The sequence below is a fragment of the Cyanistes caeruleus genome, chromosome 28 (genome assembly GCF_971803275.1).
Source record: "Cyanistes caeruleus chromosome 28, bCyaCae1.hap1.1, whole genome shotgun sequence".
NCBI classification, from domain to species: Eukaryota; Metazoa; Chordata; class Aves; order Passeriformes; family Paridae; genus Cyanistes; species Cyanistes caeruleus.
Window position 1 is genome coordinate 3355138 of NC_141728.1, and position 16120 is coordinate 3371257.

The following is a 16120-nucleotide window of genomic DNA, read 5'->3' on the forward strand; positions in this document are numbered from 1 at the left end:
CCACAACTCAGCGCCTTTGTGTCCTTTGGGGCTCAGCAACTGGGGAGACTCAGAGGCACAGCAAGTTTCTATTCATGGCCAACAGAAAAAATGGAAACGTGATACAATTTGAAAAACATCAAAACTCTTCCCTCAGCAATGTGACACAACCCAGCAGCATCTGACGTGCCCACTATCCACCAGGGATATCCATACAGGAACATTTTTAGATAAAGACAAAGGGAATTGGAAGACCCTTAAACACAATTAAGATGTTTCATGATGAGTTATTTGAAGTTCTGAAAGAAAGACTTGGCAACTCCCTGAAGCTCCAAGTGTGAAGCCACTCAGTTGAGAGCCATTGGAATGCCCAGGGTGCAGCTAGAGGAGGAAGTCTGGGAGCAGTGGGAAGGACACAGATGCAGCTGCTCTCGTTAAGAGATGTCCTTAGACACGGCCATTTAAACAGGAGAGGTGGAAACTCGTGAATGAGGAAGAACATGAAATAAGAGACAGAATATTGGTGACACAAATTAAAGGGGAAGATCATTATTCCTTTTCCTGACATTGTACAATTCCAGGAAATTCCTGGTTTCTCCTGGTGGGAAAAGTTTGACATTATTTAAAAGTACTCAACTGACCCAGCTAATGAGATGTGCTTGTGCACCTCACAAGCTGCAGGTGCCCTACAGCCCTGGAGGGCTCCTGTCCCATCTGCTCTGCTCCAGTCTCAAACAGGGACCAGCATTGTCCCAGCATCATCTGAGAGCTGAATGGGAAAGGATCTCAGCAAGTCTGCAGGCCAAGGTGTCAGCAAGAGGCCCAGAGCAGGTGGTTCAAGGCTTGATTTGGTGTGGATTGGCAAATGGCAAAGAACAGGGAGGGGGCAGCATGTCAGCACGTGGCTGAGGCCATGGGAACAAAGGTTTCCTGCTGTCGTGGCTGCTGTCCCCTCTTTCCCCTTGCCCCCATTGTCTTTTGTCTCTGGCCAGCCCCCGGTGAAGAGCCTGGCTCTGTGTTCTCCATCAGCTCCTGGGTGGCACTGCCAGGCTGGGATGAGGAGCCCCTGAGCCTTCCCTGCTGCGGGCTGGACAAGCCCAGCTCCCTCAGCCTCTCCTCACAGCCCAAGGGCTGCAGCCCCAGCTTGGAGGCCCTGGCGTGAGCCTGCTGCAGCTGCCAGACATCTTTCCTGCCCTGGGGAACCCAAGCCAGGCCCCAGGGACCGGGATCATGCATGTCCTTGATGTCCTGCTCACACAGCCCCGGCCCCTTGTCCCCGTGCCAGGCTCTGGGCTGGATCCTGTGCAACATCCTTAGGCTGTGGCTCCAGGAGCACCGGGGGGACAGCGGGGGACAGGGGACCCCACTGGGCATGGACAGTGTTGGACTTCTCTGGGGGGGTCAGTGTGAGGGGGGGCTGGGGCAGAGTGACCAACGCAGTGACCTCACACAGCCCCCTCTGATGTCACAGCCTGCTCTGTGACGTCACACAACTGGTCTGTGATGTCACAAACCACTCTGTGATGTCACACAGCCACATTGTAATGTCACATGTTACATGTAATGTAATGGTTCTGTGATGTCACAGCCTGCTCTATGATGTCACATCCAATTCTGTGATGTCACAGACATTTCTGTGATGTCAGATATCCATTTTGTGATGTCACAGCCTGGCCTGTGACATCACACAACTGGTCTCTGATGTCACAAACCACTCTTTGATGTCACAAAGCCACATTGTTATGTCACAGCGAATTCTGTGATGGCCTGCTCTGTGATGTCACACCTCCCCACTGTGATGTCACAGCCAGATTTGTGATGTCACATCCACCTCTGTGATGTCAAAGACAACTCTGTGATGTAACAGCCTGCTCTGTGATGTCACATAACTGATGTCTGATGTCACAAATCACTCTGCGATGTCACAGAGCCACATTGTAATGTCACATCCTGCTCTATGATGTCACAGCCTGCTCTGTGACGTCACACAACTGGTCTATGATATCACAAACCACTCTGATGTCCCACAGCCACATTGGAATGTCACAGCCACCTCTGTGACGTCACAACCTGCTCTGTGATGTCATAGCCAACACTGTGACGTCACAGAAATGGACTATGATGTCACAGCACATTCTGTGATGTCACAGCCAGACCTGTGATATCACAGCCTGCTCTATGATGTCACAAACCCCGCTGTGATGTCACACATCCATATGGTGATGTCACAGCCAAATTGGTGATGTCACAACCTGCTCTGTGACGTCACACAAATCGTCTATGACATCATAGTGTGTTCAGTGATGTCACAGCCAGCCCTGTGATGTCACAGCCTGCTCTGTGACATCACACAACTTGTCAATGATGTCACAGCGTATTCTGAGATGTCACAGCCAGCTCTGTGATGTCACAGCCATCTCTATGATGTCAGACCTGCACCCTGTGATATCACAGCCTGCTCTGTGGCATCACATTTAAATCTGTGATGTCACAGCCAGCTCTGTGACATCACAACCGGCTCTGTGATGTCACAGCCATCTCTGTGAAGTCACTGCCTGCTCTGTGATGTCATACAATTGGTCTCTGATGTCACAAACCACTCTGTGATGTCACACAGCCACATTGTAATGTCACAGTGAATTCTGTCATGTCACAATTTACTCCATGATGTCACAGCACATTCTGTGATGTCACTGCCATTTCTGTGATGTCATAGCCTGCTCTGTGACATTACAGCCTGCTCTGTGATGTCATAGCCTCTTCTGTGATTTCACACTCTTTTATGTCACACAACTGGTCTCTGATGTCACAAACCACTCTATGATGTCACACAGCCACATTGTAATGTCACACCCTACCCTGTGATGTCACTGCCTGCTCTATGATGTCAGACCTCCACCCTGTGATGTCACAGCTAGATCTGTGATGTCACAGAGAAAGCCCATGATGTCATAGCTGCTCAGTGACCTCACAGAACCTACTCTGTGATGTCACAGCCCACTCTGTCACCTCATGTCACCAGATGATCAATTGTCTACCCCAGGTGAGCACACACTGCTCCTTCTCCAAACTGTAGTGGTTTAGATTTGCCAATTTCTTTTTCCTGGCCAATGCACCAAATAAATGTTGTGGTTGTAAAGCAGTAACTAAAAAATCACTAGAAAACTTACTTAGTTCTTGCTGTGAGATATGGATTAGAACAAGAGCAAAACAGGCTTAAAACTTAAAAGTAATAAAGAAAGTTTATTAACAAAACTACAAGAATAAGAAAACCAGAATAAACCTCCAGAAAATTCCTTTATCCCCCACTACCCACCATTCCCTTGTTCACATAACAACATAGAGACAAAAAACTTTGGAACTTTGGTGTTTAAAACAGTCCCAATTCCTGCTAGAGTTTTTTCATCAGTCTTTGTAGAGAAACAGAAATCTTCTTCTGCTAATTTATGGGGTTTCTCACGAGAAAACTATTTCCGTTATAGTTTTCTATTTCTTTGATGCCAGCTGCCTGGAAATCTGTCATCAGTTCACTCCTCCCATTTCACATCACTCTGAGGTGTGTATGGGTCAATGAGTCTAGGGATGTCATTTTTAAAGATGAGTTATTCAAAGGCAAAAGTTCTCTTCATCTGTCTCTGTGAGCCTCCCTGGAAACAGTTTTCTCATTGCCCCTCAAGGCCTCAAATCTTCACTTCACTCTGTTCCAGCACCTCACTGGAACAGAGTTTTTGCTCAAAATCCACACTTTGAACTACTTTATTCCTCCCTATATACTCTGTCATGAATTAAAGGAGTTTTTTCAGAACACTATTGTCTATCTCCATAGCTCATCTTATAGCTATCTTAAAGGTAAAGTCACCCCATGACACAAACCCACTGGCCCATGGACACCACACAATGCCCATGGTGGAAGGAGGGGAACTGGAAGTTCTCCAGCCTCAGTGTCCTGCCAGCTCAGCCAGGCCCACTGGAACATTGGGCTCCAGCCCCAGCAGGGACCAGCAGAGAGACCCCAGCACAGAAGAATGCATGTGGAAAGGGGAGGGGAAATATGTTCATCATTTTGGGCTCATGATTACCATATGTCTGTTTAGTCTGGGACAATCAATGAATGGGGGTGTGCAAAATACAGAACAGAAACAGAAACTTCCCTGTGCTCAGCATGCCCGGCTTTGGGAGGAGCTGTCCCCCCGAGCATCCGGCCACATCAAGAATGCTGCTTCTCAATGCTGCATTGGTGCTGAGCAGTTTTGATTTTAGGGAATTTTGGGCACACTCCCAGTGCCAAGGAAAGCTGTGTCTCCTGCTGTTCACAGACAGAGAAGGGCTGCTGGGAGATGTGGTGGTCAGAGGCTGCCTGGGGTACAGTGACCATGGAATAATCGAGTTTCCAATATTCTGGGACAGAAGGAGGGGCAGCAACAAAACTTCTACACTGGAATTATGGAGGGCAGACTTTGGCCAATTCAGGATGCAGATTTGGGGAGAACTGAATCAGGCACTGATTTTTGTAAGGGAAACAGCCCTTAAAAACAAAGGGGTCCAGGAAGGATGGACACACGTCAAGAAAGTAAACTTAAGGGGGAAGGAGCAGCCTGTCCCTGTGTGCCAAAAGATGAATGAGTGAGGAAAATGCCTGGCCTGGCTGGGCATGGAGCCTTATCCAGGAACTCAGGGAAAAGATGAGGGTCCATCACCTTTGGACAGAAGGGCAGGAAACTCACGAAGTATTCAGGGATGTTTTTAGGTATGCAGAAATGAAAAGGAGAGAGGTGAAAGCTCAGTTAGGACTTAACCTTGCTGCTTCTGTGAAGGATAATAAAAACAATGTTATCAATACATTAATGGTAAAGGAGGTGAAGTAATGACAACATCCCTTCCTTATTAAGGGGGATAAGGCTACCAAAGATGAGGAAAAGGACTATTGGGATCAGAGCACACAGGTCCAACTGAGTGATGTTACAAAAGGTATTTTATTGCATGGCCCATCAGTCTCAGTCAAGGGTGAGACACTTAAGGTGTTACATTCAATGCATCACCTCAGAAACCACCAAAATTCTAGTTACAATGTCTTTTATACACTTTTTAACCAATCAAGAGGTCACACAAAAGCTCAGCAGCATTTTCATAAACCAATCATCAATTGCTTCGTCTCACACGATGCTGCTGCAATGTGTCTTTTCTTATCCAGCCATAGAACACTACAGAAACTTACATTTCTGTATCTGTGATTCCTTACTGACTTGAGAACAGGTTATATGTGAAGCTTCAAAATCTCTATTATCTTACTTAACATATTTATTCACTTATAGAAAGCATATTTCTACTTGCTGAAAGCACATTTCAAACATATTTTGACTTAAATTACATGCTTCTATTTTTACTTCATGTTTGTACAGCTTCATTGTTGTAAAGCCCCAAGCCTTCCCCGTGGTCTCAGGTCAAACTCTGTGTCCATCTCTGTCTCTGGGCCTGTATGCTCAAGGCCCTGAGAGCTCTCTGTGCCTGCATTTCCCACACAGCCCAGCTTGGGCTCCCCTGGCAGCTGCCTGAGGGTGCCCTGGGTGCCCTGGGCCAGAGCAGCAATAAAGAGATTGAACTGAGCTGGCCCCAGCCCTGAGCCCTGGGGACACCCCTGGATGTGGCTCCATTCCCCAGCACTCCTCGGGCCTGCCCATCCAGACAGATTTTGAGCCGGGGAACAGATGCTGCAGAGGCTGTTGGATCAAGTTGCTGGGAGCAATCCCAGCAGTCTGGGATTAGTGCAGCTGTGGCTCTGCACAAGAGAGCTCTTCAGCCACTTTCTCTCTTTTCCTCCCTCTGGCCATGGAGGCAGCTCGTGACTTCAGCGTGTGCCTCGTGTGTGCAAATTGCAAATCTGGGCAGAATCGGGGCACGGAGGCTTTGGGGCATCTTGGCACCTGTGCTGGGCACAGAAGGTGTTTTCCATTGCACTGAGACTGTCTGCTGTGCAAAGTGGATTGAATATCCAGCACAGGAATGACTTTTGTTTGGATGGAGCTGTGCCTTCCCTTGCTTTGTTTGCTGACAAGGAATGAACATCCCTCTGGGTCTGGGGCAGCTCCTTCTGCAAGGAAAGCAGGTGGGAGTTGGAGCCAAGGAGCTGAAAGCTGCAGGCACAGCCTGGAGGGGAGGGAGCTCAGATTTGCACAAGGCTGCTCTGAGTGCCAGGGCTTGGATGAGGGAATTGGTGGCGTGGGGGTAGGGACAAAGTCTGATGGATTGTCAGCCATGAAGGGTCTTGATTGTCAGATCCATTCAGAGTGCAGGAGGAGGTGCTGGGGATCAATATCAACTGGGGATTGCTGATATCAGTGAATAAACAGGAAAAGAATAAAGGAGAAAAAAGATCTTCTCGCTTTGTATTTTACATAATGAAATATGTTGTTACAAATGGAGTGAAAGCTTTTCCAAGTTTTGCCTTATGCTCAGGTTTCTGGCAGGAGCTCTGTTTCTGGCCACCTGCGTCTTAAACTGCTCTTGCTCCCAAGTTCTTTAGAATGTCCCATTAGGTCTATTAGAAAATGAATTATTTACTGAATGGACTCAAGATGAACAGACAAGAGACTTTAAACAGACTGCTTCCTCCACAGGATAACCCAAAGAAGTGCTAGTGGATACAAACACAGGGCACAATCAAGTTCCCTATATTACAGCTCGTGAAGAGCTGGCACAGATTAGGAGTCAATGGAACTCAGCACCCAATTGATGGTGGAGCACACCTGGAGCCCTTTCTTTCCCTCAGCTTCCAGAAAGGAAGCACCAAGATGCACCCAGGCTTGGCACAGAAGCCCTGCCCGTTTCCAGGGGCTATGCAGAAGAGTTGTGCTTTGTGCAAGTTTTGTGTAGCTTTTCTAGTTTGTAAAGTGAAGTGTGTGTCAGTCCAGAATCCAAGGCTCATCTCCCTTCAGGCTGCTCTCAAGGCAAGATGTTTCTGGGCAGCTGGGAACTGCAGCTCCCTGGCAGCAGAGAGAAGTCAGGACAGGACAGATGTGCGGCCTGGGTTATCTCCCCAGTTGCTGTGAGGGGGAGATGCCCTGAGTTATGGCCCCAGCTGCTGGACAGAGCAGAGGAGCCCTTCTGTGGCCCAGGGGAAGTCCTGCTCCAGGAACCTGCTGGAACCAAGGGGCCCTTGTGACATTGGGATGCCTGATGGAGCCAAGGGACCATGTTGACACCAATGAACCTCCTGGAACCAAGGGGCCCTTGTGACATTGGGATGCCTGATGGAGCCAAGGGACCATGGTGACACCAAGGAACCTCCTGGAACCAAGGGGCCCTTGTGACACTTTGGAACTACAGAGACCATTGCTGAGGACGGAACCTCATGGAACCAAAAGCCCATTGTGACAGATCAGGGCCTGGGGGAACCAAAAAGAGCATTGTGACACCGTGGGGCTCCATGGAGCCAAATATCCACTGGGACAGTGCATAACCTCCTGGAACCCAGGGGCCTCTGTGACACTGCAGGGCCTCAGTCAAGGAGTGCAAAGGTCTCAAACATTCCTTGCAGGGTTCTGCCTTGGGGAAGGGGAACCTCCTTGGTGGCACCTTGGGCTGGCACACTCTTGAGGAGTGCGTCTGTTTGCAACAATGGAACTTAGGAGTTTCAGATTGCTTAAAAATAAAAAGGGAAAAACCTCTCTTTCCTGAGTGCAGGCAGCTCTCCAAGCAAAGCAGGTCCCAGGTGAGGGAGGACAGAGAGGATGGGGTTGGGGAATGTGGAGCAAGGTTGTCCACACTGGCTCACACCTTCTCCTGGGGTGACTTTATGATACTGGTATCCCCAATAGCCTGGTTTATGTTATATATTAAGTTCTGCACCTTTAATTGTGGCTCTGAGAGCAAAGGAAGGGTAAGAAGAAGCGCACAGTTTTTGTTAAAAAAACATCACTCTCCCACACCCGGCTCCTGGACTGTGGTGTCTGCAGAACGGATACACTGCAGGACAGAGCTTCTCTCTAGTTTTTAGTTAGTTTTAGCTAGCTGAGGCAGAGGAGTTCCCTGGACCTTTTTTTCCTTTTTTTTCCTGGACCTGTGCAAACCTGCTCTGGACTGAAAAACACCCAGACAAACCCTGGGAGCTCACGCCCGTGGCCCACCGGGGCCTGGGCCTCGGCACTTTCCAGCGCTGGAGGGACTGATAAGAACCTGAGCGAGCCGAGCTGCACCACATGAAAAGGACTTTTCTTCCTGGACATGACATCCCACTGAACAGTAAGAGGTTTTATTATTTAATATTATTCAATTTCTGTTAAATAAACAGCTTTTTCCACTTCTCTGCAAGGAAATTTTTTTTTCCTTTCCCGGACCAGTTTAGGGGGGAGGGGTCATTTGAATTTTTTCTTCCCTGGAAAAACCCCCATTTGAAGTTTTTCTCCCAAATTTGCCCTAAACTAGGACAAATACAGTTCTTGGCGCCCAGCGCGTGGGAAGAGAAAGTATAAAAACCTGTAGTGATTACTGATTGTATTTTGGTTGTACTTACTCTGTATTGGGATAAAGCAGTCAGTAGCCGTGTTGTTTGGATGCATAATATCTCTTGGGATGGAGGCCTTCATGTGGATCTGGTACCTAGTATTTTTTTAGGTTTTGATACCTGTCTTTTCCCTCTTTTACAGTAGAGGGGCACAGATTAGAATGGTTATTGTGCTGGGCTGGGTGATAATAATTTATAGGAAGTTGATAAAACTACTGAAGTTTCTGCCAGGTATGTTTGGCTTATGGTTTCTTCGCCTGACCCTGCCTCCCAGTCCCAGTAGCACATTTTGGGAGTTTATTGGTAATTGCACCCAGTTTGTTAGAGGAAGAGCAGGGGATGAGGCTTTTCAGCCTTTTCTTTCCTTCTTCTCCTTTGAATCTCTTATGTCCCTCTTTGAGAATACCCAGTTTCCCCTGAGTGTTAAGGATACCACTTTCCTGCTCACTTTCCTGGTAGTTCAGCTGTTGAGCTTCCTCTGTATGGTCTGCAACTTCTCTAGAGTGAGGGCTGAGATATCCAGAGGAGCCAACGAGACCCCTGCCCCAGAAGTAGACTCAGGTGTGGGAAATCCTGAGTGGTGTAGAGAATGGGAGAGAATGGGCCGGACTCTGAAGGAATTTTCTGATTCCCCAGCCTGGGAATTTTCACGTGAACAAATTCAGAACCCAGATGAAGTAGGGAAATATCTGGAAGAGAATTGCTATGATGATTCTAAGGAGAAAAATCTCATTGCAATAAGCTGGGCCCTAGCGTATGCTTATGGCACGGTGCTAGATACTGTAGGGCAGGGAGATAAATCAGCAGCTACCCCAGTGACTCAGGCTAAACCAGACAGTGAGCCCAAGCCAGCAGCCAAACCAGACAGTGAGCCCAAGCCAGCAGCCAAACCAGACAGTGAGCCCAAGCCAGCAGCCAAACCAGACAGTGAGCCCAAGCCAGTGTCTGCTGCTCCTACCACGAGAGGCATGAAATTCAAAACCAAAACCCATTGGCCAGTAGATGATGATAATGGTGATGTGGGGGAATGACCCTCAAGACCAGCAACTGACCAAAAATCAGAAGGCACTGGTGAGCCTTTCTCCCTGAAGGACCTTCGTGGCCTGAGAAAGGAATACACTGGATGACCTGATGAGTCTATAATTAGTTGGTTAGTCCATCTGTGGGATGCTGCAGGTGAGGCTACAGTTCTGGATGGCACTGAAGCGAGGCATCTGGGGTCCCTGTCACACGATCCGGTTATCGACCAAGGAATGATGAGGGGGGCTGACCCTTAGAGTCTCTGGAACGGGTCCTGAGAAGTGTGGCACAAAGATATCTGTTTGCAGACGATCTCTATATACAGCAAACTCGTTGGAAGACCATAGAACAAGGGATTTAGCGCTTGAGAGAAATGGCAATAGTAGAGATTGTCTTTGTGGGTGACTTAGGTACTAGAAATCCAGACTTGGTGCCATGTACATCTGTGATGTGGCGAAAACTTGTTCGACTTGGGCCACAAGATTACGCTTCTGCTTTAGCAACAATGAAGTGGGATGACAGGGAGGAGACCGTGCTGGATATGGTGAAGAAGCTCTGAGCATATGCAGATACCGTGCATGGCCCCATACAGGCAACAATTGCAGCTGTGGGAACATGTATGCAAAACTTCCAAGACAAAATGGAGAAGAATTTCAAGGCACTCAGGGAGGACCTTCTTCCAGTCTCGGCAGTACAGACCAGGAGCCCTGGTACTCAACGCAGAAGTTCCCCAGATAGAGAGAAAAAGCTACGAGCTGAGCTGTGGTTTTTCCAACGTAACTGTGGAGAAAACATAAAAAATAAGATAAAAAATCTACTGCTGCTCTGGCAAAACAGATGTTTGAATTAAAAAAGAGCAAAACTCAGAGAAGATATTTCACCAAAAAAAAAGCCGCTCCAGTAGCCTGTAGTCAAACTGCCAAGTATTATGATGATGATGATGATGATGATGATGATGATGATGATGATGATGATGATGACATGTCTGATTCCCTTGAAGGAACCTCCAAGACACATACCCAGGGAAAGAAGGATAACCAGGCTTAGAGGGGCCCTGCCTCTAGCCCGGCAGAGGCTAGGGAAAACCGTGTCCTTTGGACTGTGTGGATTCGTTGGCCTGGCACATCAGAACCATGAAAATATGAGGCCTTGGTTGACACTGTGTGCAGAACCCATCTGCAGTAGGACTGCTGAAGGTGGAAGAACAGCGAGTACCAATTGCCACCTCGACCGTGCACCGCCGGCAGTGTAGGGCAAATTGAGATGCTGTGATCCCCATCCACAAGATGATCAGAGAGCTGGAGAGCCAAGGGGTGGTCAGCAAAACCCACTCACCCTTCAACAGCCCCATCTGGCCTGTGCACAAGTCTGACAGAGAATGGAGATTGACTGTGGACTATCGTGCATTGAATGAAGTGACTCCACCTCTGAGCGCTGCCGTGCCGGACATGCTGGAGCTCCAGTACGAGCTGGAGTCCAAGGCAGCGAAGTGCTACGCCACTATTGACATTGCCAATGCATTTTTCTCCATTCCCCTGGCAGCAGAATGCAGGCCTCAGTTTGCCTTCACGTGGAGGGGAGTGCAGTACACCTGGAACTGACTGCCCAAGGGGTGGAAGCACAGCTCCACCATCTGCCATGGACTGATCCAGGCTGCCCTGGAAAAGGGTGAGGCTCCAGAACATCTACAGTACATAGATGACATCATTGATTGGAGAAATACAGCTGCAGAAGTGTTTGAGAAAGGAGAGAAAATCATCCAGATCCTCTGGAAGCTGGTTTTGCCATCAAGAAGAACAAAGTTAAGGGACCTGCTCGAGAGATCCAGTTCCTGGGGGTAAAGTGGCGAGATGGACGGCATCAGATTCCTACTGATATCATCGACAAGATCACTGCAATGTCTCCACCAACTAATAAGAAGGAAACACAAGCTTTCTTAGGTGCCATAAGGTTTTGGAGAATGCATATCCCTGAATACAGTCAGACTGTGAGCCCTATTTACCTGGTCACCCAGAAGAGGAATAATTTCCACTTGGTCCCTGAGCAGCAACAAGCCATTGCTCAGAACAAGCAGGAGATCGCTCATGCAGTAGTCCTTGGCCCAGTCAGGACAGGACCAGATGTGAAGAACGTGCTCTACTCTGCAGCTGGGAGCCATGGTCTGTCCTGGAGCCTTTGGCAGAAGGCGCCTGGTGAGACTCAAGGCTGACCACTGAGATTCTGGAGCCGAAGCTGCAGAGGGTCCGAAGCCAACTACACTCCCACAGAGAAAGAAATCTTAGCAGCCTATGAAGGAGTCCAAGCCGCTTCAGAAGTGATTGGCACAGAAGCACAACTCCTCCTGGCACCCCAACTGCCAGTGCTGGGGTGGATGTTCAAAGGAAAGGTTCCTGCTACCCATCACGTCACTGACGCTACATGGAGCAAGTGGATCGCCCTCATCACGCAGCGCGCCCGTATTGGAAACCCAAATCGCCCTGGGATTTTGGAGATAATTACAAACTGACCTGAAGGTCAAAACTTTGGTCTCACTGATGAAGAGGAGCAGGAACAAGTGACACGGGCTGAAGAAGTTCCACCGTACAACCAGCTGCCAGCAGAAGAAACACGCTATGCTCTGTTCACTGATGGTTCCTGTCGCATCGTAGGGATGAACCGGAAGTGGAAAGCAGCCGTATGGAGCCCCACACGACAGGTCGCAGAGGCCACTGAAGGAGAAGGTGAATCAAGCCAACTTGCGGAACTCAAAGCTGTTCAACTGGCTTTGGGTATTGCTGAAAGAGAGAGGTGGCCAAAGCTCTACCTCTCCACGGATTCATGGATGGTGGCCAATGCTCTGTGGGGATGGTTGGAGAGGTGGAAAGAGGCTAATTGGCAGCATAGAGGAAAACCAATTTGGGCTGCGAAAGAGTGGAAAGATATTGCTACCAGGATAGGGAGACTACCAGTGAAAGTCCACCACGTAGATGCCCATGTCCCCAAGAATAGAGCTAATGAGGAAAACCAAAATAATAAGAAGGTAGATCAAGGTGCAAAGATACAAGTGTCAAAAATACATTTGGATTGGGAACATAAGGGAGAGTTGTTCCTAGCCCGATGGGCTCATGATGCCTCAGGTCATCAGGGTAGAGATGCCACCTATAAGTGGGCACGAGACCGAGGGGTGGATTTAACCATGGACAGCATTTCTCAGGTTATCCATGACTGTGAGACGTGTGCCACAATCAAACAGGCCAAGCGGTTGAAGCCCCTCAGGTACAGTGGGCGGTGGTCCAGATACAAGTATGGGGAGGCCTGGCAGATTGACTACATCACACTGCCCCAAACCCGCCAAGGCAAGCGCTACGTGCTCACAATGGTAGAAGCCACCATGGGATGGCTGGAAACCTACCCTGTGCCTCATGCCACTGCCCGGAACGCCATCCTGGGACTTGAAAAGCAGATTTCACAGGCTGGGCCAGGCCACGGCTGATGACACTCGCCAACACCCCCCCTGCCCCCCGGCCCGCACAGACAGCTCCTGAGAGCTGGCACCAGCCACACCTGAAATCCCACACCACCACTGCCTGCCATGGCTTGGGCCACATTTAACCCTTGCACTACACACAGGAGACCTGCAGACTTTAATCCTCTCTCCAGGAAAAGAAAAGAACCAAGTGACACCTAAAAAGACAGCGTGGAACATCAAGGTCAGTAAAAGAAGGAATCAAGCCTCAGATGAAAGGAGAATGAGGAGATGCTCTAATAAGTTGAAATATTCTTTAGGTAAGGCCATGAAGAGAAATAATTATGTTCTGAAAAATAACTCCTTTAATTCATGAAAGAATATTGAGGGATGGAAGCATTCAAGCTGTAGATCTGGGCAAAGGTATCCATTGATGAAGCCAAGCAGATGTGGAGTAGCTGTGATCCCATGAGAGCTTGAACAGAGAGAGAGGGAGATGAGAGCTGATGAAGACCCTTTGTCCCCAGGGAGAGAAGAAGAAAATCTCTATTCTCAGAGATGAAGAGAACCTTTGCCTTTGAATAACTCATCCTTAAAATAAAACCCCTTGATCTCATGGCCCATGAACACACCTCTAAGTGGTGTGAAAATGGGAGGAGAGGGCAGAGTTTGTGCCCGGGTGACTGACATTTGTAGAAATGAAAACCAACGAGAAAACTGCTTCTTGTGGAGAACTCTCCATGGCATGACAAGAGAAAACTCCTCTCCCAGCACAGACTGATGAAAAGACTATTGTATAGTTGGCACTGCTTTAACATCCCAGGTTTTGTCTCTGCTGTGTCACTTGGGAAAGGTAAATTTGGGTAGGGGGTGGAAAGGTTTCTGGAGATTTTATTCTTCTTTCTTATTCTTGTACACTGATCATAAAGTTTCTTTATTCCTTTTAAATGTAAGCCTGTTTTTCCTTCTCTTAATCCATATCTCAGAGCAAGAAAGAAGGAAGTACTCTTGTGATTTTAGCTAGAGATAAAACCCACCACACTCAGGCACTCCTGACAGGACTTGTGCTCCAGACACCTCAACAGCCTTGTTGCCCTTCTCTGGACACGCTCCAGCCCCTCCATGGCCTTCCTCAATTGGGGGCCCAGCACTGGACACAGCACTCGAGGTGTGGCCTCAGCAGTGCCCAGCACAGGGGAAGAATCCCTGCCCTGCTCCTGCTGGCCACACCATTCCTGATCCAGGCCAGGGGCCATTGGCCTTCTTGGCCACCTGGGCACACTGCTGCCTCATGTCCAGCCTGCTGTCCATCAGTGCCCCAGCTCCCTTTCTGCCTGGCTGCTGTCCAGCCACTCTGTCCCCAGCCTGGAGCACTGCAGGCCTTGTTGTGGCCAAAGTGCAGGAGCCGGCACTTGGTCTTGTTCAACCTCACCTTGTTGGCTTTGGGCCCTGCATCCAGCCTGTCCAGGGCCCTCTGCAGAGCCCTCCTGCCCTCCAGCACATCCACACTCCCAGCCAGCTTGGTGTCAGAATGGTTCCATGAGGCCCTGCAGTGTCACAATGGTCTCCACGGTTCCATGACACTCCGTGGAGTCACAGTGGATCCTTGGTTCTTTGGGCCCTGCAGTGTCACAGTGGATCCTTGGTTCTTTGGGCCCCAACTGGATGATGATTTTGTGAACTCTGCTGTTTGAGTCTGAGATAGAGATTGTGTGCCCTTGTTTTTAATACTTAGATCTAGGATTCCAAGAAACACTGAATTTCATATGACATGTGTCATGGAGTTACTTTACCTTTAAGGGAGTTGGAGTTGCTGGGAAGTGCTTGGAGTCTTTTCTCCTGACCAATTATCGGTCATTGCTGGGAATTGACAGCAGTTTAGGCCATTGAAAAATGGGATCAACTTGTGAACCCTACCTTAAAATGTAAAAGCAGAGCACTCTGAGTTCTCTTTGTTTTCTGGCTGTGAAGGGTGGCAGAGCTCCAGGCCTCCCGTTCCCTGCCCAGGCCATGCGGCCGGGCGGGGATGGGGCCAGGCCGGCCCTGTCTCCCGGCCGGGAGATGGGGGGGCCTGGGGAAGGTTTTCCCCGGTCCGGGCCGAGCCGATCTCTGGCTCGGCTGCAGGTTTTGCTGTAACTACATTCACTAGAAACTGCCCAGTGAAGAAAGAGAGAAGCCCTGGACTTGCAGCGGGTTGGAGCAGAGACTACACGCTCCAGAGCATCCATGAGGAACTTCCCATCGCAGACGGCTCCAGCTCCTGTTCGGCAGAGATCACCGAACCATCTACAAAAGCCTGGGCAAGATGTTAACTCTTTCATTACCCAGATGAGACTTGCGGATTAATCTTTTTATCCAGAGAGAGAGAAAGAGATCAACATGAAAAGAGACTTTATAAACTACCAGTGACAAGAAAGAAAAGAAGCTTCAGGAAAGGTAGAGAATTAAGAAGATGCTTTAATTAAGCTGAAATATCTCCCTGTTAAAACTATGGAGATGGACAATGAAGTCCTGAAAAGAACTCCTTTAATTCATGATATAAGATCTAGAGAGGAATAGTGTTCAAAGTGTAAATTTGAGTAAAGAGTAATTATAGTATAGTGAAGTGCTGGGAGATTAAAAGCCTTGAGAGGCAATGAGAAAACTGTTGAGAGATTTGAAGCCTTGAGAGGCAATGAGAAAACTGTTTTCTGGTGAAGCTCACAGAAACAGATGAAGAAGACTTTTTTTGCCTTTGAATAACTTATCCTTAAAAATGCTATCTCTAGACTCATGGCCCATACATACTTCAGAGTGATGTGAAAATGGGAGGAGTGAACTCTAATAATAGCAGCTCTGAGCAGCTAACATTAGGGCAATAGAAAACTATAACAAAAATAGTTTTCTTGTGAGAAACTCCATAAATTAACAGGAAGAAACTTCTGTTTCTCTACAAAGACTGGTGAAAAGACTAGCCAGAATTGGGACTGTTTTAACCATCAGAGTTCCAGAGTTTTTGTCTCTGTTGTCATGTGAACAAGGGAATAGTGGGTAGATAGGGGATGGAAGGGTTTTTCTGGAAGTTTATTCTGGTGTTCTTATTATTGTGGTTTGTCAATAAACTTTCTTTTTTTTTTCCCTTTTAAGTTGTATGCCTGTTTTGCTCTTGTTCTAATCCATATCTCACAGCAAGAAGT

General features: G+C 48.3%; 1 long non-coding RNA gene across 1 annotated transcript in view; it reads right to left on the reverse strand.

Annotated features, from left to right (window-relative positions):
* The window catches only part of LOC147649047 (uncharacterized), a 225006-nt gene extending 210529 nt beyond the window's left edge, over window positions 1-14477 (reverse strand). The window contains exon 1 of the long non-coding RNA XR_015279690.1: window positions 13043-14477. This is a non-coding gene — a long non-coding RNA (uncharacterized LOC147649047). The remainder of the gene's footprint in view (window positions 1-13042) is intronic.
* Between the last annotated feature and the right edge of the window lie 1643 nt (window positions 14478-16120).